The sequence below is a fragment of the Mustela nigripes genome, chromosome 2 (assembly GCF_022355385.1).
Source record: "Mustela nigripes isolate SB6536 chromosome 2, MUSNIG.SB6536, whole genome shotgun sequence".
Lineage (NCBI taxonomy): Eukaryota > Metazoa > Chordata > Mammalia > Carnivora > Mustelidae > Mustela > Mustela nigripes.
In genome coordinates this window covers 171,114,193-171,135,408 of record NC_081558.1, presented here as the reverse complement: position 1 = coordinate 171,135,408, position 21,216 = coordinate 171,114,193, and the positions used below count along the sequence as shown (strand labels likewise).

The 21,216-nt window shown below is 39.6% G+C and overlaps 1 protein-coding gene across 1 annotated transcript in view; it reads left to right on the top strand.

Moving 5' to 3' along the window:
- Nucleotides 1-5,226: 5,226 nt before the first annotated feature.
- Nucleotides 5,227-21,216, top strand: part of TMEM45A (transmembrane protein 45A) — a 67,243-nt gene continuing 51,253 nt past the window's right edge. Inside the window, exon 1 of the mRNA XM_059388146.1 lies at nt 5,227-5,566. The gene's annotated coding sequence lies outside the window, so the exon portion shown is untranslated. The remainder of the gene's footprint in view (nt 5,567-21,216) is intronic.

Here is a 21,216-nt window from a genome sequence, read left to right as displayed (position 1 = left end):
GTGCTAAAACCAGAGTCCTGACTGAGAAGTGAGTATCCGAGGATATATTTATGATTGTACAGACTGCCTTGGCCCATGAGGAGACAGTCTATCATCCTTAATAATCCGGATATGAATGTCTTTGAGGAACAAGATCATTTTAGCTAGAGTAATTTGGGGCCATTTTTTCTAATTGGATGACTCCCATCATAGAAGAAGATTCCAACAAGTTCCACATAAGTAATGAGTCATTTATCCCTCCAGGAAGCATCTTCAAGTAACTAAGGATAGTCTCAGTTCTGAGAGATCTTCTTCTTGGTCCGGAAGTTACTGGATCCGCTGGTGGTGTTTGTTTAAACACTTATAGGTCTCTTGTCATAATTCCTAAGGTGCAATTCACTGTGTTTTGGGGAGGGAGGTAAGTTAGTGCCTGACCTTCAAGAAATACACTCTTGGAGATGCACACAGGGTCCCTGGAAAGACCAGGTTGTTGATAATTTCTGGAGAGTATCAACTCAGGGGAGTCTGCATCAGTGTGGGGTAGGAGGCATAGATTGACAGTGCCTCCAACGTGGCCTCCTAGCCAGGAGCTGCTAGGCCTTAGGAATAGCTGAAGCTAGTCCCTATTTTGGAAAGACTACCTGAGGGTAGCCAGTCCACCCTGTTATGTTTGTCTATGTCACTAGCTCATGGGATGACTGAGAATGGGAATGAAGAAAATATTCAGAGGTGTTGACAGGTGTTGTCAGGGAATGTGTAGGAGCTGAAGTCACCCTTTGTTTCCAATAAACTTTATGGTGAGGTTAAGGGAACAGTTATTAAATTGTGGTCAGGGCTGTTTGACAGCAAATGACATACCCACTGTGTCATCTAAGATGCTTGCAACAGTTTAAGAGAGTTGCGTCATGGCATTTTCCTTGAGGAGACAGCCCCCAGCAGCAGTTCTGAAAGACAATATATGATTAATGTTCCCATCCACTCCTCCCTAGGTCCCAGGGTTTATGATGTCCTTCCCTAGGGTTGTTGTTGTCCTTTTGTCTCTACAAAATCAGTGTGTCCCTTCCAGTAGCTATAACCTCACCTCTTTTCTAATCATACCCTCTTCATACCCACATCTTTTGTCTAGATGGTCAGGTGCAGGAAGGAAAAACACATCTTAATGATATTAACTTACAGAGAGATCCCTTATGTCCTCCAGTTGGGCCTGCCTGGGAGACTCAGTGAGCACTGTACTCAACCAAGTGTTCATTATTCTTATGATCTAGGATGATGTAAATCCAACAAGAGAAAGCAGGTGGCTGAACCAGAATGAAATTTGAATCCTCCAGGCCCTCTTTTGGCCAGTCTGCACCTGGAAGCTATACCAACCTAGATGGCCTAGTGTTGCCATTAGGGGAAAGAGTGAAACATTCGTGCCCAAGAATGGCCAGGGCAGACTTCTGAATTTTCAAAATACTTCTGTTTCACCCTCCACCCCTTCCATCCCAAACATGAGCCAGGAAATGGTTGAAAGGATATTATCCCTTACTGGAGAGAGCTGTATTTTTGCTCAGTGACCAAACTGTTTCACTAGGTTGACCAGAAGGAGGTGAGAGAGGTAAAGTCAAAAATATTTTTTTAATTAAGCTTTTTATTTTGTGATCATTGTAGATGCACATACAGTTATAAGAAATAATACAAAAAAAGTTCATGTACCATTTGCAGTTTTCCTCAATGGTAACATTTTGCAAAATTATAGCACAATATGCCATGGATACAGTCAAGCTACAGAACATACCCATCACCACAGAATCCCTAGAGTTGCCTTTTAATAGCCATACTCATTTCCATCCCCAATCCCACTTCCTACCTCCTTAACCCCTGACAATCATGAAGCTGTTCTCCCTTTCTATAATTTTGTCATTGTAAAGGATGTTATAGAAATAAAGACACAACATATATATGGAAAACACCTAGCCTTTTACATTAAGTGTAATATTAGCAATAGGTTTTTTTGTGGGACAAATTGTGGCCATTCCTCTCTATTTTTCTGTTTCTGAGCATTTTTATGGTACTGAATTTTGTGACATGTTTGTTCTGTATTCGCTGATATATCTGTGTGATTTTTAGGCTTCTTCTTTAGGCTGTTAATATCATGGATTACACTGATTGAATATTAAACAAGCCTTCCATCCTTGGGGAAAAAACCCACTTGATCATGGTGTACAGTTAGTTATGTTTATATATTGCAGCATTCTGTTTGCTAACATTTTAAGGATTTTTGTATCTATGTTCATGAGGGAAATTTGTCTGTAGTTTTCCAACTCTGAGACAATGAGACAAAAAGAAAACCCAGGGAACTCACCATCATGTCATTCCTTGGGTCCCTAGATTATTAGTTTGTCTACCTGCTTTTTGCAAACTTTCAAAGTCTTCATATGCTTATATATACAAGCATACCTTGGAGATATTGCTGGTTCAGTTCCAGACCACTGCAATAAAGTGAATATTGCAATAAAGTGAGTCAAATGAATCTTTTGGTTTCCAAGTGCATATAAAAGTTATATTTACACTATACTATAGTCTATAAACTATTAAATAACATTATGTCTAAAAAATGATGTACATACCTTAATTTCAAATTTCTTTGTTGCTAAAAAATGCTACCATCTGAGCTTTCAGCAAGTCATAATCACTGATCACAAATCACCATAACAAATATAATAATGAAAAAGTTTGAAATATTTTTATTTTATTTTATTTTATTTTTTTTAAATTTTTTTGAAATATTTTGAGAGTTACCAAAATGTGTCCTGGATAGAAAGAGTGAACAAGTGCTGTTTGAAAAAATGGCACCACTAGGCTTGCTCAACACAGGGTTGCCACAATTTCAATTTGGAAAACAACAACAACAACAACAACAACAACAAAAAACAAAAATCCAAAACTCACAATATCTGAGAAGCACAACAAAGCAAAGCACAATAAAACAAGGTGTTCCAGATATTAAGTCAGGATTTTTAGTTGTACTAGCAGGGCAAATATGGAAAATTATGTCTACTCCATTTTCTTACAAGTAGAATTTCCCAGGAATCTTTTTTTTCAGTAAACTTTTGAGGAAACTGTTCCAATGGTTAATATCAGATTCTTGTCAGTGGTAATGAGTGTGGAAGTTTGATCATATATACCTTGACCATCAGTCCACTGTTGAGTGGCTTTTTAGATTAAAAAGTGCACCAGATTACAAATGTTCCAGAAAGCCAAACTCATGACTAATTTCAAAGTTTTTTTTTTTTCAAAGTTTTTTTTTTTTTTCCCAAAGATTTTATTTATTTGACACAGAGAGATCACAAGCAGGCAGAGAGAGAGGAAGTGAAGCAGGCTCCCCACCAAGGAGAGAGCCCGATGCGGGACTCGATCCCAGGACTCTGGGATCATGACCCGAGCCGAAAGCAGAGGCCTTAAACCACTGAGCCACCCAGGCGCCCCTCATGACTAATTTCATTGGCCAACTCTCCTTTGTGGATTTCCATGACTCCCAGATGGATAGAATATTGTTAATCCACTCAAATATTTCTTTTTACTTCGTGAGCAGGGTCCTAAGTTTTTGGAGAGTTTATGGAGGTGTGATTACATAGTAATCAGGTACCTAGACTACAGTGTCTGATTAATCCATGGCCTCAGACTGACTTTAAGGTGGTTCCCCACGCCCCCTACCCCCATGATCTTCACCTCCTGGCTTTTAGGAACTGCAGAGCTAGACTCTAGAAAGTAAGGGTAGCTGTTAGGTGACATCCCAAAAGAAACGGAGAACTCAGCCCTGTAACTGCAAAGAAATGATTGCTGCTAACAGCCTAAGGGAGCTCAGAAGCAGATACTTTTCCAGTTGAACCTTCAGATGAGAAGGCAGCCTGTCAGACATCTTGATTGCAACCTTGTGAGACTCTAAGCAGAAGATCCAATTAAGCAATGCCTGGGCTCCCGACCTTAGAAAATGTGCAATAATAAATGTGTGGTGTTTCACGCCACTAAATTTGTGGTAATCTGTTACACAGCAATAGGTAACAAATTTAACAACCATGAGAACATTATCTGTGTAGTGAAATCTTTGGACATCAGAAGGTAGAGGCATGCACTCAATAAATTCTGATCTACTCCTCCCCTCCCTGACAAATGGCAGGTAAGATCATAATGGTAATTCCCCATGATGCAGTACCACAAACATAATTTTGAGACCTTGGTAGCATGCTAGAATAGGCTTCTCTGCATCTTGGTAGTCTCATCTGAAAATGGAGATAATTATAGCATTGACTTGATAAGATGGTTGTAAGAATTATATATGGTAATGTGGGTAGAGCAGTTTAGTACAAGGCCTGGGACATTTCATGGTGTGTGGCCCAAATGATTCATGCTCTTGGCATCTTAGTGACTTAGAGAGGTCACATTTCTATCATGTCCTTACATTATAATTGCAATTGATTTGCAGACCACCTCTCTCCACCCCAGCTAATCAACCAGTCAATGATTTCCCCATGATCAAAGTATCCTTTTGTGCAGTTCTGTCTAAAGTCTCACAAATAAAGCAGTATTTCTCATTTTTCCACAACTACCAACACCCATCAAAAAACTCCAAGCCAACCAAGTTTTCCAAAGCACTCCTGTAACCAACACTGGGCTTCCTCGCGGAAACAGCCACCTTCCCGGCTAATAATGACTTCAATGAAGGATTCATTAAATTTTTTTCCCCCAACAAAAGAATATTGTCCCCAAGAAACAGTCTCTTGAATTTTATTATTGGCTCCCCAGAGAAAGCGGCAAAAGTGAAGTCCTCAGGCGAGGCCTGAACGCCTTTTGGGGGCGTGGGCATCCCGGGGCCCCAGGCCCTTCCACTCGGAAATGCAGGGGCTTCAAGCCAACTCTGGCGTGCCTTAATTTTATCCCAAGAACAGACTGCAATAGTCATGTTTTAAGCAGACCAGCCTAATGGCCCAAAAGCATGGGCATAACGGGGGCCAGGGCAGGGGTAAAGTCGGGGTGCGCAGGAGCCCCTCTCGATCCCGGGCCCCTCCCGGGCCCGCTGCCGCTGTTGAGTGCCACATCAGCGCCCGCGCTGCACTTCCAGGTTCCTTTCGAGGATGGAGCGAACTAGCCCGGCGGGCGGGGGCGGGCCGAAACCCTCGAGAGTGGCGGGCTGGCTGACCAATAGGAGGCCAGCGAGGAGTCGCGGTCACCAATGAGCTGGAGCTTCGGGTAGTCGGCCCGCCGAGGTTCGTGCCCCGCGGGGGAACCAGATGAAGCACATCTGGACAGCTGCGCTGGGGAACTGTGCGGCCCCTTCGCGGGCCCGACGTCAGCTGGGCACGTCCCCCACGTTCTCTCCTGCTAGCCACTTATTATTATTCATATTCCCAAAGAAGCAACCGAGGATCCAAGCTTAAACTTTTCTCCTCCGCTGAGACGGGGCCAGATCCCATCCAGCACACAGTTTAATTTTCATGGGGGCTCTGGGATCAAAAGAACAGAAACAGCAACAACAAAAGCCCAGCCGCTGTCTGATTTAAAACTGGCAAAGTGAGAAAAGTAGTGTTGAGTAAACAGACCAAGTTGGGTAAGTTCTGGAGACATGCTGGATATCTTATTTCTCCCGCTGTGATCTCTCTCTCCTGCGTCTTTTTGCTGTTCTCATTATCTACTCTTCATCAGGGAAATGAGAAGATCGCTTGCTGCCACGATCTGCGCAGACCCCCGGCTTCCTTTCCTTCTGCTTTGCTAACAATTTCATTTCATTTCATTTTTTTTTTTTTTTTTTTTTGTTACGTGTGTGTTATTTTCAAAAATTTCCTGGGAACAGAAATTTAACTGGCATCCCGTTGTAAGCCTCTCCAAATCTCAAAGTGGAATCTACTGAAAAATTTATTTTCCTATTTCTTTCTGTGGGAACAGAATATATATTTGTAAAGCCGAAATCTTTATCCACCCCCACCTTCCCTGTTTGGATACAGGATTGAGAAAGTTACCAAACTTATTTTGAATTAACAAAACTTTTGCTTCTCTTAATAGGATGTTTAATATTAACTTACATTCTGAATTCTATAGGTAACTGCTGTTTCACCTACATGTAAATGTGGTTGTAACGAAATACATCTTTTCTAGGTTCTCTTATCCATAGTAGGGGACCAAAATCCTTTACTATTGGTCAAAAGCTCATTAAATATGTGACAGACAATTGTGTGCGTCGATAACTTATAGTTGTATGTTAATCCCTTAATTCTATCAAAGTAATATTTAGAGTGATAATTAGATGTGTATACTTGCAGATAATTGTGACACATATTTCAGAATTTAGAAAAGGAAATGATGGCAAATGTTGAGCTAGGTGAATGGCCCGAGGTCCATTCCATTCAAAATATCTATAATTTGTTTAAACAATGTTTTGGATTTGAGACTTTGTCATATATTATTTATTGTCATGGCAGATCTAACCAAAACTCATGTGTAATTTCTGGTTCAGAAGCAGTGGGTGGAGATTTAGTGCCATAATTGCAAGTTGCCGAGTGTTTTTGAATCAGAACGGTGGTACAAACAGTGGATGGAACAGTTGAAGTGGTTTTCAGGGATGCAGGTTAGAAGGAACAGAGTTGCAGAGAAGCAATAGAAAGAGCCTGTTGGCTTGGTTCAACTCACAACTCCACCGTTAGAACCTTGGATAAGTTACTCAGATCATCTGTGCCTCAGTTTCCTCCTCTGTAATGTGGAGATATTATTACCTACCTACTTCATGGGTTGTCTCAAGGACTAAGTGCGTTAACATAGGTTAAACAATAGTTCTGGCACATTGTAAGTCTTTTCTGTTGTACTCTCTTTTCCTTCCTTCTCGGCTTCCTCAGCTTCATGTCAGATTCTCAGCTACCATTCTGACCCCCCAGATTAGCAACTAGCGTTTACTGAGTGCTGACTTCTTATTAATAATGCACTATATAAGGCTGTAAAGGAGAGAGAGTCTTGAGAGGAGAGTAGAATTTATCAGGTGCCAGAGAAAGAGCTAGAAGATTCTGGGAGTGCAAAGAATGGAAATAGGACTTCTTGTTGTAGGATGGATTCATAGAAGGTTCGTTTTCTGGGAAAGGATTTTGCCAAACAGGTTTGGTTGAAAGTAAAGTGTTCATGGAACAGCAGGTAGCAGGCATTCTAGGAGAAAGGGGAGACGTGGGCAGAGCACCAAGGCTGGAAAATATGGGTCTATCCTTGGGGACCATGGGTTGTAATTCCAGATAATCTGTGAAAGGTGCATGGATGGAAGGGTTGGACAGGTGGGAGAAGCAGGAGAGGACAGTACGGAGAGGCTGGTGCGGAAGGGGAGGCTTGGGATGTAGAAGGGTGGGGGATGGTAAGCTGAAATGGCAGCAGTTATATGGTGGAAGTGTTTCTGGAACAATCTCTTTCTGGGGTCCTGTCTCCTTGTCCACTCCACTACTTCTGCGATCTCTCTTCAGGGCCAGCAGGCTGTGTGTTAGGACTGAGCAATGAGCCTGGCCCGTTCCTTTTATTTTTATTTTTATTTTTTTTAAAGATTTTATTTATTTATTTGACAGATAGAGAACACAAGTAGGCAGAGAGGCAGGCAGAGAGAGAGCGAGAAGAAGGCTCTGCACTGAGCAGAGAGCCTGATGCGGGGCTCGATCCCAGGATCCTGGGACCATGACCTGAGCCGAAGGCAGAGGCTTTAACCCACTGAGCCACCCAGGCTGGGCCATTCCTTTTAGACTCCGTGGTGTTTGTCTGGAAGCTCTGTTGATGTAGTCTGCTATTCCGGGCTATTATTCCTGACACTTTTTAGAGATAGGCCTTGCCCTAAAGTCTTTGGTATGGATGTGATTGTTCCAACTCTCCCGTTCTCCTATACACACTGTGTCGGCAGAGCAGCTCTTTCTCCCCCTGCTGAGAGAATCATCTCTTCACCCGTTAATACTTGTAACTTTGTAGTTCGCAGTTATGGAAGTAGGTAAGACCTGTCAGGTAAACCTACATGCGTCAGGTCTGCGCTCTCCTGCTTTCTCTTCCTTGAGGGCATTGTGCTGGAGCAGAGAGATCCTGAGTTCTGGCCCTGGCGCTGCGGCTGACCACCTGTGTGACCTCGGGCAAGACATGGAGCCATTATGCCCTTCTTTGTGCTGTCATTTGAAAAATTATCTCTAAGGTTCTAGCTCTTTTGGATGATCTTTTTTTCTTCTCTCCTCATTTCTGGGACAGTCTGTTGTTTGCAGATGGCTCTTTAAGACATCTGTGGCTAACATTTCTTGGCCACTTAGTACATGGCGAATATTATTCTGAGGCCTTAATGTAATTTAGCTCATGTAATCCTCTTACCTGTTGACTGAGGGGACAGAGGCACAGGCATCTTAAGAGACTTGCCCAGGGTCACACAGTGAACAAATGGCAGGTACACAGCCAGTCTAACTCTAGAACCTTAACCACTAGGCTAACCTCTGCTCTTGCTTGTTATGATGATAGTCAAGAAGTCCGTGGAAGTAGGATCATGGAAAGGGAAGGGCACATTTGAAGAATTGAGCTGGTAAAATTTCCCTGGAGGGTCCAGAATAACAACATTAATCATGTCTATGGGATATATGGTGTTTGGAGACAGAAGACATTTTGCTCGTTCATTAGATGGGGCACATTGCAGGCCAGTACTCTGTCTTTTCATCTTGTTTGAACAAAACCCACCTTAATACCCAGATGTATGGTAGATATTCAGTAAATATCAGCCAAATGATTATCCTTTTTGAAAACAAAGTGTTTAAGAGTCAGAAGCCATCGTTTCCCCTTTATTTACTTGGTTTCTTCTCATTTTACCACTCTCCTCAGAGGGTGCCTTTGTTACCGGTATGGTCTATATCGTTTCAGTCCTTCTGTAAGGGTCTACTCACAGGTATAGATCTAAAGATAATTTGAAAATAAAAATGGGACCACAATTCTTTTAGTTGAAATATAATTCACATACAGTGTTACGTTAATTTCAGGTGTAAAATAATTAAACAATTCTATACATTAGTCAGTGCTAATCACAGTAAGTGCCCTCTTAGTTCTCTTTATCTACCTCCCCCTCCCCCATCCATGTCCATTCAGGCAGCCACCAATTTGTTTTCTGTATTTAAGAGTCTATTCTTTCGTTTGACTCCTTATATTTTGTCTTTTTGTTTTGTTTCTTAAATTCTACATATGAGTGAAATGACATAGTATTTGTAACAATATTGGTTCCTCCAATCCATGAGCATGGAATAGTTTCCCACTTGTTTGTGTCTTCTTCAGTTTCTTTCAGTAGTATTTGATATTTTGCAGTACAGATGTTTTGCCTCTTTGGTTAAGTTTACTCCTTGGTATTTTATTCTTTTTAATGCAATTATAAGTAGAGTTGTTTTCTTAATTTCTCTTTCTGCTGCTTCATTATTAGTATATAGAAATGCAGCAGGTTTCTGTATATTAATTTTGTATCCTGCAATTTAACTGAATTTCTTTATAAATTCTAGTAGTTTTTTTTTTGGAGTCTTTAGGGTTTTCTATATAGGGTATCATGTCATCTATAAATAGTGAAAGTTTCACTTCTTCCTTACCAATTTGGGTGCCTTTTATTTCTTTTTCTTGTCTGATTGCTGTGGCTGGGGCTTCTGGTACTATGTTGAATTAAAGTACCAAGAGTGAGGCGCTTGGGTGGCTGAATTGTTAAGTGTCTGCCTTTGGCTCAGGTCATGATGCCGGGGTTCTGGGATTGAGCCTTACATCGGGCTCCCTGCTCAGGGGGAAGCCTGCTTCTTCCTATCCCATTCCTCCTGCTTGTGTTCCCTCACTCATTGTCGATCTCTCTCTGTCAAATAGATAAATAAAATCTTTAAAAAAAATACCGGAGTGGACAACCTTATTTTATTCATGAAAATGGTGGAAAAGCTCTGTTTTTCATCATTGAAAATATTGCGGCTTGGAACCACAACATATTTATTAAAAAAAAAAAAATAGAGAAACTGAAATGTTTAAGGCTTGTGGGAAAAAGGGGCAGGTGTCAGGTAAATATTCTACTTCTATTTCTTGGGCATCAAAGTTTATTCTCTTACTCTGGAGATGCTATGGTTTTGGGATAAGAACTTCTCATGATGAAGATTGATGCAGGATTATTTTAGGTATCCCATTATATCTAGCCTGGATTTGACATCTTTTAAGTCTTTTATATTCTTTAAGTCTTGGATCAACTCTAAACTAGTATTTGAAAAATATTTTAATTTGCTTTTTACTTCATTGTGTTAATGGAGACAGTCTTTTCAGTATAGCATTCTGACTGAGAACATAGACTTTGGAGTCAGACTGTGAGGGTTTTAATCACAGATCTGCTTCTTACTAGTGTACCTTGAATAAGTCACTTTCTCCAGGAGGATTTATTATGTTGCATTTATTATTATAAAGTGGGAGATAACAATAGACATTAAATGAGAAAAATCCATATAAAGAATTTAGCATAGTATCTGGATCATAATAAAGCCTAAGCATATAAGCAATTCATTGTTTATTGTGGTAAAAAGCATAAAATTGGCCATTTTAACCATTTTTAAATGTGTAGTTCAATGGCATTAAATACATTCACATTGTTGTGCAGAATTACATCTATCTCCAGAACTTTCTTACCAAAATGAAACTCCATAGTCATTAAACAATGACTGTCACCTTCCCTGACTGACAATCACCATTGTACTGTCTTTAGGAATTTGATTACCCTATGTACCTCATATAAATGGAATTATACAATGTTTGTCCTTTGATGAGTGGCTTATTTCACTTAGCATAATATCTTCAAGGTTCATCCATGTTATAGAAGGTATTTTTAAGGTTGAATAATATTCCATTATATGTGTATATCACATTTTGTTTATCCATTCATTGATTGAAAGACATTTGTGTTGTTTCCATCTGTGATGGCTAATTTTTTGCATCAACTTGGTTAGGCCACACTAATCAAATAAGGCAAAGCTTATTCTAGATGTTTCTGAGAAGGTATTTTTTAGATGAGATTAACATTTAGATTAGTAGGCCCTTATAGAAAAAGACTGACCTCCTTTTGACAACAGAGAGTTTTGTCAGCACACAGCCTTTGGACTTAAATGGCAACATCATCTCTTCCTTGAGTTTCTAGCCCGCTGGCTAATCCTGAAGATTTTAGACTTGCCAGCCTCCATAATCATGTTAGCCAATTCCTAAAATAAGTCCCTCTCTCTATATCATATAGCTATAGATTTAGCTATGTATACAGAGTAGACATAGACATGTAGTTGTGCAGATATCCTATTAATTCTATTTCTTTGAAGAACCTTAACCAATACGCCATCTTTTAATTATTATAAATAGTGCTGCTCCGAACATCGGTGTACAGTTATCTGTTGGAATTCCTGCTTTCAGTTCTTTTGGGTATAAACCTAGAAGTGGAATTGTAAGTTAAAAAAAGTAATTCTTATAGGAATAAAAAAATGCTCAGTGCCAAACAAAGTAAAATTAACAATGTCTGGCACCCTAAAATAGTGAAGCAGTTGTGTTTAAAATGGGAATAAATACACTCTCCCTGACTGTCCTGGAGGTATACTTACATGCATATATTTGTACTATTAAAAAGTCAAACATTTGAGGTCTTCACTATGGTAACATTTTGTATATAATAAGCCAGAATTTGCCAAACCGTGGTCTGTATTGATTTTACCTTGGCTTCTAAGATAGAAGTTCTTCTTCAATGACTATTATTGTTTTTTAAGATTCTTTTTCTGTGCTTGATAACACCAGCCTCCACATTGGATTATGGTGATGTGAACTCAGCTAAGAGTAATACTGGCCAAATGCATCATGCATCCTAAGGGCTGGAGCTAGGAGTAGAGGATAATGGGTGGGGGATGAGATAAAGCTAATTTGTTGAGGCTAATGGATGACTCAGAGTTGAAGGCCTCATGGAGAGAAGCAAGGGCCAAAACAGGGCTGCCAAGATCAGCTGATAGGTCTAAGGGGTTTGACTAAGCCAGAATCTAGAACCAGAAGCCTTTGAAACCCAACAGAGGCACATGGGGAATGAATTCACAAAGTCTAGTTGAAACTGTGACTGAAGTTGAAAGGGCAGGGCTTGATTTCATTACTAGAGATAGGAGGCTGGGTCAGAGAAGGATGCCCTGGAGTCAGGCATGGGCTTAAAACTCTAGAGGTTCATACCTTATGTCCGGGCTTTGAGCCTGGGCTGTCTCTTCTCCCTCTGAGAATTGGACATTTTCTGTTTCTCTGCTCCACTGCTTCCTTGAAGTGCAGTCCGACACCCTATCTGGATATCTCTGCATAGATGCTTTGCTGCTTGAACAAACAAATTTTCCTTTTTAAAAAAATCTGGACATGTATTGCATGGAGCATTGAGTGTGATGCATAAACAATGAATCTTGGAACACTGAAAAAATAAAATAAAGTTTAAAAAAAAGACAAAGAAATGGTGAACAAAAAAAAATTTGTTGACATGAAATGTTACATTAGTTTCAGGTGTACAACTTAGTGACTTGACAAGTTTATAGAATAAAATGAGTTTTCTTCAGTTTGGCCGGTGCTGAGCACCTTATCATTCCTTCCCACTTTGTCTATGCAGATATATTGTTGCTTCATACAACTTACACATATCTCAGATGCTGGGAAATTCTGTTTTTCAGTTTGTTGTAGCCCAGATCATTTATTGGGAAAGCTCCTACTTAAGATGACAACAGGATATTATTACTATCATGTGGTAGAGATCTTACTTTCTTTGGAGGATAGGGACTAAAAGCTCAGTCTTTGGGAAAACTGGAAGTCAGTTTGTCTTTTAAGTGAGAGGTACCAACGTCACTTTTTCATCTAGAAAGGAAGCTTTCAGTCAGAAGTCTTAGAAAACTTTACTTAATTTTAGCGATGACCATACTAATGATTGGGATGTAGGGATGGATGATGGTCAGTATTCCCATGTCACTGTGATGGTTCTCATAGCAGAAATGATTCATTTGCAGGATTTAACAATAATAACAGCCATACTAGATGATAAGTGAAGTCCATTTTCCACTTTAATTTCCACCAAATCAGCATTGTTTGAGGGAGATTTTGTTCCTCTCATTTTTTCCATTGAGAAAGAGAGAGAGATTCAGAAAAGATTAAGAGATCATGGGTGAGAGCCTTCTGCCTCTATCTGATGAGCTCAGGACTCTATAGCACCTTCTGTACTCCCGTGTATATCAGAGGCCACTAGTCTGACAAGAGGATGCAATTCAGGACGAAGACTTTGGTTCCTGGAGATAAATGTGTAAAAAGCTTGATAATATCTAATTGTTGTTTTATTAATTGTGTTAAGTGTTGTTGGTTTTGCTTTTGGCATTATGTTAAATTATTTATGTTTCATGCTGGTAATGAGTAAGAGAGGGTGGGGTGAGTGGATGAAACTGGTTCTGCACCCTGATTGGTGGTGACATTCTGTTTGTTTCTCGGATGGGAGCTGAGTTTTTCAGAAGAGAATAAACACACAAAAAGCATAGTCAGACCTGTAAATACAGAGAACAAACTGATGGTTCCCTCTTGGGGTGGGGGGGTGAGGGAGTGGGCAAAATGAGTGAAAGGGAGTGTGATACAGTGTTCCAGTTATGGAATGAATAAATCATGGGACTAAAAGGCACAGTACTGGGAATATAGTCAATAGTATTGTGATAGTATTGTACGGTGACAGATGGTGGCTACACTTGTGGTGAACATAGCATAATGTATAAACTGTGTTGTACACCTGAAGCTGATATAGCATTGTGTGTTAACTACATTCAAATAAAAATAATTTTAAAAAAGTTTGGGGCTATCACTGAAAAAGCATCCATTACTACCTTCAGAGAGCACAGTCCTACATTTTATGAAAAACAGCTTTGACTCTTACTGAGCCCACTTATGCTTCTGAATTTTCCTTTTGGTACATTATCGATCACTGCTTGTGCTGAATCATAAAGCATATTTCCAGATTTGGAAGTGGACTATTGTTAATGAGGAACTTGTTAAGGCCTGGAAAAGTAAATTTTCAGGAAAGGCTGTGGGCTCAAAGGGTATCTTCTCTCCTCATTGTTTGGCACATCATCACTTTACTTTTCCATGTTTCAGTTAACAAATGATGTTTAGAAATATCCTCTCCTCCACTATCCCCAAATCAAAGTTTGTCTTTTTCCTGTGGGTATGATTTGAGATGGAATTCATTAAGGGAAGTTCTGAGTCCATATTGACTAAAAAAGCAAGAAGAAAAGTGAACTTAAGACTAGTTAAAAGGCAGAAAGAGAAAAAAAGAAATGACTGAACCAGTCTTCTCAAAAATTTTGTTGAAAGTTTGCTTGAAGACTTACTCCCTTAGCCATAAAGTTGAGTCTTATATTTTTCTGTGATCAGTTCTTATGAAATCCAACCATTACTAAGCCAGTGACCAAAGAGGACTCTTCCAAGCTGATAAAGTAATCTCTTCTCTAAACAAAATTATAGGAAATTTTCTATCAGCAAGCATTCAGATTTCTTACTGAGTCCACTCCTGTAAGATATATCTTTCCAGATCAATCCAGTTGGAATGGAATAATACTTCGTGGGACTTTGAGCTTTCTGGAACACTCCACCCAGAAGGAATGATGCTTAAGAGCATGTAATTCAGCCACAGTTTCTCTCAGGTCTCTTTCCAGCACTCAGAGGACAAGTACTTTTTCTGCAGTGCCCACTTTGTGGATGTGCAGCCTCTGTAGTTTTAAAGGGTTTCAGTTTTAGAGGGGCCCCAATGCTTGTATTAATGCTCTGCTGTCACTATCTTGAAATTTTCAACAATTTATAAACAAGGGACTCCACATTTTCTTTTTGCTCTGGGCCCTACAAATCATATAGCTGGTTCTCTCTCTCAGCTTTTAGGGTCACACAGGTGTAACAAGGTTGAGAAAATAAAATCAGAGGCCTGTTTCATCACTTTCTTCCAAGTTTATGTATCCAGATGAGCACCTAATGAAACTGTTACTCATTCTCTTGTTTTTATTGATTGAATGTTAAATCTCCTTTAATAGGGTCTTCAGAGGATCTTCTGCTTTTCTGGAACAATTTCTGTACTAATTTAGAGACTGGAGTTAAAAGGACGAGTCAGGTGTTGGCAGCATGTGGTTACTGCCATCCTTTGAAAAGAAGTATTTTCTAAACCTCCTTGTTTTACGGGCTCTTGGTAGCACAACTTGAATTTCACAGGTACATTCTACACACACTATTGTGGGTCTTATTTTTAAAGCAAGAACCAAGAAATATTCTTATTGGTTGGTGGGTCCAAATGCTGAAACTAGCAGAATGATTGTGAATATTCATTCCTGGTTTTTTTCTTAGTCTTCATAGATGCCCTTGGGTAGGGGTGGGTGTGAGCTAGTTGGTGAGTTGGCTCATGTAAGGGAAACAAAGTCATGGGTGGGCCTAATCCCTGTGGGAACCTTCTACATTTGCTGTGTTTATACACTGAGCACCTAAGTTGGCTGGTTGAACAATTTTATAGAAGTGATTAATCCAGAGGCAGAGTTGGTGACAGTGGGAATAAATGAAAGTAAATACCTTGCAGGTTTTAGAGAAATACTTTGAGAGTAAGTCAGTAGTGCCTCCCTGAATGTGAAGGACAAGTGTCTTCTGGTAAGTGAGAACATGCCCAATTAGGTTGACAATCAGACTCACAAGTCTGATGATATTAATTGCAGGGTGTAATGGGCCAGGTTTCTGTAAGTTGGGTGGAGGTGGAGGCCACTGACAGTGTATGCTTAGGGAGAAACATGAGTGGGAGGAGAAAAAGAGATTTCTCTGGGGCTGTTGCAAGGCTGATGCTGGTGAAATATGCTTTTCTTTCTTGAGTATTAAGCAGAATCTGCCAGGATTGTTAGCTACAAACCGGCACACCTTTGGTTCTTACAACCCATGAGAGATTTGGATGAGGGTAGTGTGGTGAGTTTAACTGTTGTGTTTTCCTATTAGTTGTCTTTGGTGTGTATGTGGGTGTGTGAAAGTGCATAAAACTAACTGAAAGTTGTCCTATTTCAGCATACTGATTTTTTTTATTCTGTTGGTAAATTTTTAGCATTAATTAAGAAACAAAGACTCAGTTTTAACTTCTTCTTTCTTATTCTTTCTGCTCCAATTCTAAGATGTTTGCTATACTGAGACTAAGTATGGTGAAGGACTAGGAAGGGAGAATTGATCTGAAACAAAAGTTGGTTCACCATTTCAAGAGTAACCTTTAGTATGTAAAGAATAAGAACTTTTGAGTTATATAGATCTAGTTTGAATCCCAACTTTTACTGTGTATTTGGGATATTGTGGAAATAACTCACCTCTCTGAACTTCAGTTTCCTGATTTGTAAAATAGGGGTAATAATACCTTCTTCCCAGTGTGGCAAGGAATTAATGAGATAAAGTTAGCCAAGAGCCTTGTGTTGTACTTGTCACACATTAGAAACTCAGTAGAAACTGGTACCTTTAGTGTTATCAACACCTCCTCTAGCCACCTTCCCTAGCATTGGAGTCTTGGCTTATCATTCTCAACTCCTGTACTCAAAACTGAGTGTTTTCTCAGTCAGCTTATTGTGGGCTCTGGCTGATTGAGACAAAGCTAAGCCTAGTCTAATTCTAATGGTTGAATGGACATTTCATTTCATTTTATATTAGGATCTAGTGTTACAGTTACATAGGCAGAGTAGATGTGGGAGATCTGTGTCTTACATGCTGATTTCTGCTTGATTTGTGACATTTACCCCCTCTGGGATATTCAGGAATCTGGCAGCCAAAGCACAAGTCCTGCTATCCACTCTTTCCATCCACCAATTCATCCAGCCATCCATCCATTCACTTATTCATCTATTTATGCCTCTGTTCATCTATCCAACACTTAACATGCGAACCACTTACTATATGCCAGGAACAGTTCTAAACAGCAAAGTAAAATAGAAAAGAATCTTAACATTCTTGGAGCTTTTCTTCTAATTGCAATAAACAAAACAAGTCAGTAAGTTATGAAGTATGTTAGGAGAGGTTGTATTATGGGGAAAATAAAACAGGAAAAGGGGATGGGGAAGTTGTAAGTAGAGTGATCAGGGAAGGCCTCATTGAGACGGTCTTTGAACAAAGGTTTAGATGAGATGAGGGGGTAGGGTATTTCAAGCAGGAGGAAGAGCAAATACAAAGACCTGAAGCTGAAGGAGAGCCTGGTGTGTTCAAGAAGAAGCAAGGAGACCAGGGTGGCTGATAGGGAGTAGATGAGAAGAGAGGGGCCTGGAGAAGTGTTGGGGGCTAAATCATATGGAACAATATAGGCTATTGCGAGGAGTTGTGCATGACTTGCATCTCAACAGGATAACCCTGACTTCTGTGTTAAGAATAGTCTGAAAGGAGCAAAGGTGGAAGCAGAATCCAGTTCGGAGACCATTTTAATAACCCAGGCCTGTGCCAGAGTGGCCTCAGGGGAGGTAGTGAGAAGAGGTCAGATCCTGAGCATGTTTTGGAGATAGAGCTGACAGGATTTTCTAACAGATTGCATGTGGGAAATGAGAGAAAGAGAGGAGTCAAGGATGACTGTAAAATTTTTGGTGACCCTGGGAGAATGTAGTTGTCACTGAGTGGAAGAAAACCATGAGTAGGCAGATCTAGTTGGGGTGTCAAGAGATCTGCTTTGGATGCTTTTGAGTTTGAGATGTATGTTGGACAGCCAAGTAGGCCGGTGGACATAATGAGTCTAGGGTTCTGGGGAGAAGTCTGGGCTGTGAATAAAAATTGGGGAGCTGTGGGCATGTGGCATACTGTTGAATGTGAAAGGGATGAGATTCCACAGTACTGAGGAGATAGAACAGAACACTAAAAACTGAGCCCTACGACATTCTAATTCTAAGAAGCTAGGGATTAGGAGAAAACAGAATGGAAGGAGGGGCTAGTGAAGAGGAAAAATAATAGGAAGAGTATATTCCAAGGAGCAGGCAGTGTTCAGCTTTGTGAAATTCTGCTAGTGGCTCAAGTACGCTAAGCCAGAATTGGCCATTGAATTTAGCAATATGGAGGTCTTTGATGACCTTGACAAGAAAGCTAGAATCATGCAGGACTGGTAAAGAAGAGACAGAATGAGGTGGGGAACTGTGAAGTTAGAGGTCATTCAATTGTAGCTAATCTTTTCTCAATCCCAATCCAGAAATTGCAAGCCCCTCAACTTCTCATTTTCCTCATTCCTTTTTGTTTTATGTTCCCAATCTTTGTAAGCAATCTTAAATTCTTTCGGAATGGACTGGCAAACAAACACTATGAGATACTCTCCCAGGTAGGTTCTCTTTGGCTTCTGTTGGGTACCTTTATACCCATAGAGCCTGTTATTACCTCCTTCACATCTGGTGGTAGATATGTGGCTGCATCCTGAGCCCGGGTGCTCTCAGAACAGCTATGCACACTGCCTTCACATGAAACTCAGGCCCTTCTAGGAGGATGCACTGGGGGATGATCATGAGGAGCTGGTTGATGCTTGTTCTTGTCTCCTATTGGTGAGGCCCAAGCAATAACTATGTTTTAGCACTTGTCTTAGTGTAGGTATAGAACAGGGAAAATAGAGCTTTTGAAATTAGGATAAACTAGAGGAATTTCAGAGAAAGGAAACAGAATTGAGCAACATGGTAGTGAAAGAGGAAAAAACTGGCATGCACAAAGAAGGTTCTCCAGCTGTGACTGTGGTTATTTAGTGCTCTGATCATACAAATAGGCCTGCAGAAGCTGAAAGTGACTGTGGAATTTGGCAGTTATTTCTGGGAGGCTCTTTCCTGGGCCAAGGCCAGAGCTTGACTCGGCTGGCTGGGACATAGTTGGCTTCTGTGAAGGTACCAAGAGAACTCCCCTGCAGCGTACTAGACACAATCTCCAGTCAGTAGGAGTGCTTGCTGACTCCGCCATTCCCTCCTGTTGATTCAAAAAGTCCTCACCAGCTTTGGGTCATGAAAACAAAAATTGTTTGGAAGCACAGAATATGACTTTTGGCTTTTCTTTTGGGGCTGTGTTAAGATGCTCATTAGATGCCAGATACAGAATAAATTTGTGAGTTCTCCCTTTTTGCTGAGTTCTGGAAAGTGATACTGTTCATTTCATTGTTCATGTGACTTTATACATTGGGCATCTACCTGTAGTGTCTTTTTTGGAAAATAACGTTTATTTTTCAGAAGAGTTTTGCATTCACAGCAAGATTCAGCAGAAGTATAGAATTCCCATGTATCCCCTATCTCTGCAAGTATACAGCCTTCCCCACAATCTGTATCTCTCAGTGAAGAGATACATTTTGATGAACCTTTATTGACACATTAATATCACTCAAAGTTAGTCTATGTTATGGTTTACTTTTAGTGTTGCACATTCTATGGGTTGACAAATGTATAATGGCACATATCCCTCATTATATTATCATATAAATAGTTTCAATGCCTTAAAAATCCTTTGTGTTTTGCCCATTCATCTCTCTCCTTCCTAATCCCTGGCAACTACTGATCTTTTGCTGTCTCTGTGGTTATTGCCTTTCCTAGAATGTCATGTAATTGGAATCATCATGTAGTATTGTAGCCTTTTCAGATTGGTTTCTTTCACTTAGTCATATGCATTTAAGTTTATTCCATGTCTTTTTGTAGCTTGATAGCTCATTTCCTTTTACCACTGAATAATGTCCCATTTTATGGATGTATTACATTTTATTTATTCATTTATCTACTGAAGGACATCTTGGTTGCTTCCAAGTTTTGGCAGTTGTAAATAAAGCTGGTATGAACATCCATATGCAGGTATTTGTGTGCATATACATTTTCAACTATGGCTAAATATTAAAGTTTGATTGCTGGAGCATATGGTAAGAATATGAGTAGTTTTGTGAGAAGCTGCCTGTCTTCCAAAGTTGCCATATTGCATTCCCATCAGCAAGCAATGAGGGTTCCTGTTGCTCCACATTGTCACCAACATTTGGTACTGTCAGTGTTATGGATTTTAGCCATTTTAATATGTGCGTAGTAGTATCTCACTGTTTTTAAATTTATAATTCCCTAACGACATATTTACTAAGCATCTTCTCACATGCTTATTTGCAATCTGCATATCTTCCTTGGTGAGGTGTCTTTTCAGGTCTTTAGCCCACATTTTAATTGGGCCAATTTGTGGTTTTCTTTTCCTTTCTGTTGAGATATAATAGACAGATAACATTGTATTAATTTTAGGCATACAACATAATGATTTGGTATGTTTATATATAACATAATGATTACTAGTTAACATCCATCACCACACACACTTAAGATTTTTTGTGTGCGTGATGAGAACTTTTAAGATCTACTTTTTTTAGCAACTTTCAAATATTCAATACAGTATTTCTAATTATAGTAACCATGTTGAGCATTTTACCCCCAGGACTTATTTATCGTATAACTGGAAATTTATACCTTTTGGCTACTTCTACCCATTTTATCACCATTTCTTCCTCCACCTCTGTCAACCACTACTCTGTTCTCTATATCTACAAGTTTTTCTTTCTTTCTCTCTCTCTTTCTTTCTTTCTTTCTTTTTTTCTTTCTTTCTTTTTAGATTCCACATATAAGTGAGATCATACACTCCCTATCTTTCTCTGTCTGACTTATTTTGCTTAGCATAATGTTCTCAAGTTCTATCCGTGTTGTCCCAAGTGGCAGGATTTCTTTCTTTTATATGTGTGTATATATTTATATATACACGTACACTACATTTTCCTTATCCATTCATCTGTTGGTGACAATTAGGTTGTTTCCACATCATGGCTTGTAAATAATGCTGCAGTAGACATGGGGATGCAGTTATCTTTTTGAGATAGTGATTTTTTTTTTTAGGTAAATTCCAAGTAGTAAAATTGTTGCATCATATGGTATTTCCATTTTCAGTTTCTTGAGGAACCTTCATATTGTTTTTCATAATGGCTGTTCCAGTTTCCATTACCACCAACAGTGTTCTTTTCTCTACATCCTTCACAGTACTTGTTATTTTTCCTTTTTGACAATAGCCATTCTAACAAGTGTGAGGTGATATCTCACTGTGGATTTGATTTGCACTTCCCTGATGATTAGTGGTGTTAAACATCTTTTTGCATACCCATTGACCATTTGTATGTCTTTCTTGGAAAAATATTTATTCAATTTCTCTGCCCATTTTAAAATTGGATTTTTAATTTTTTTA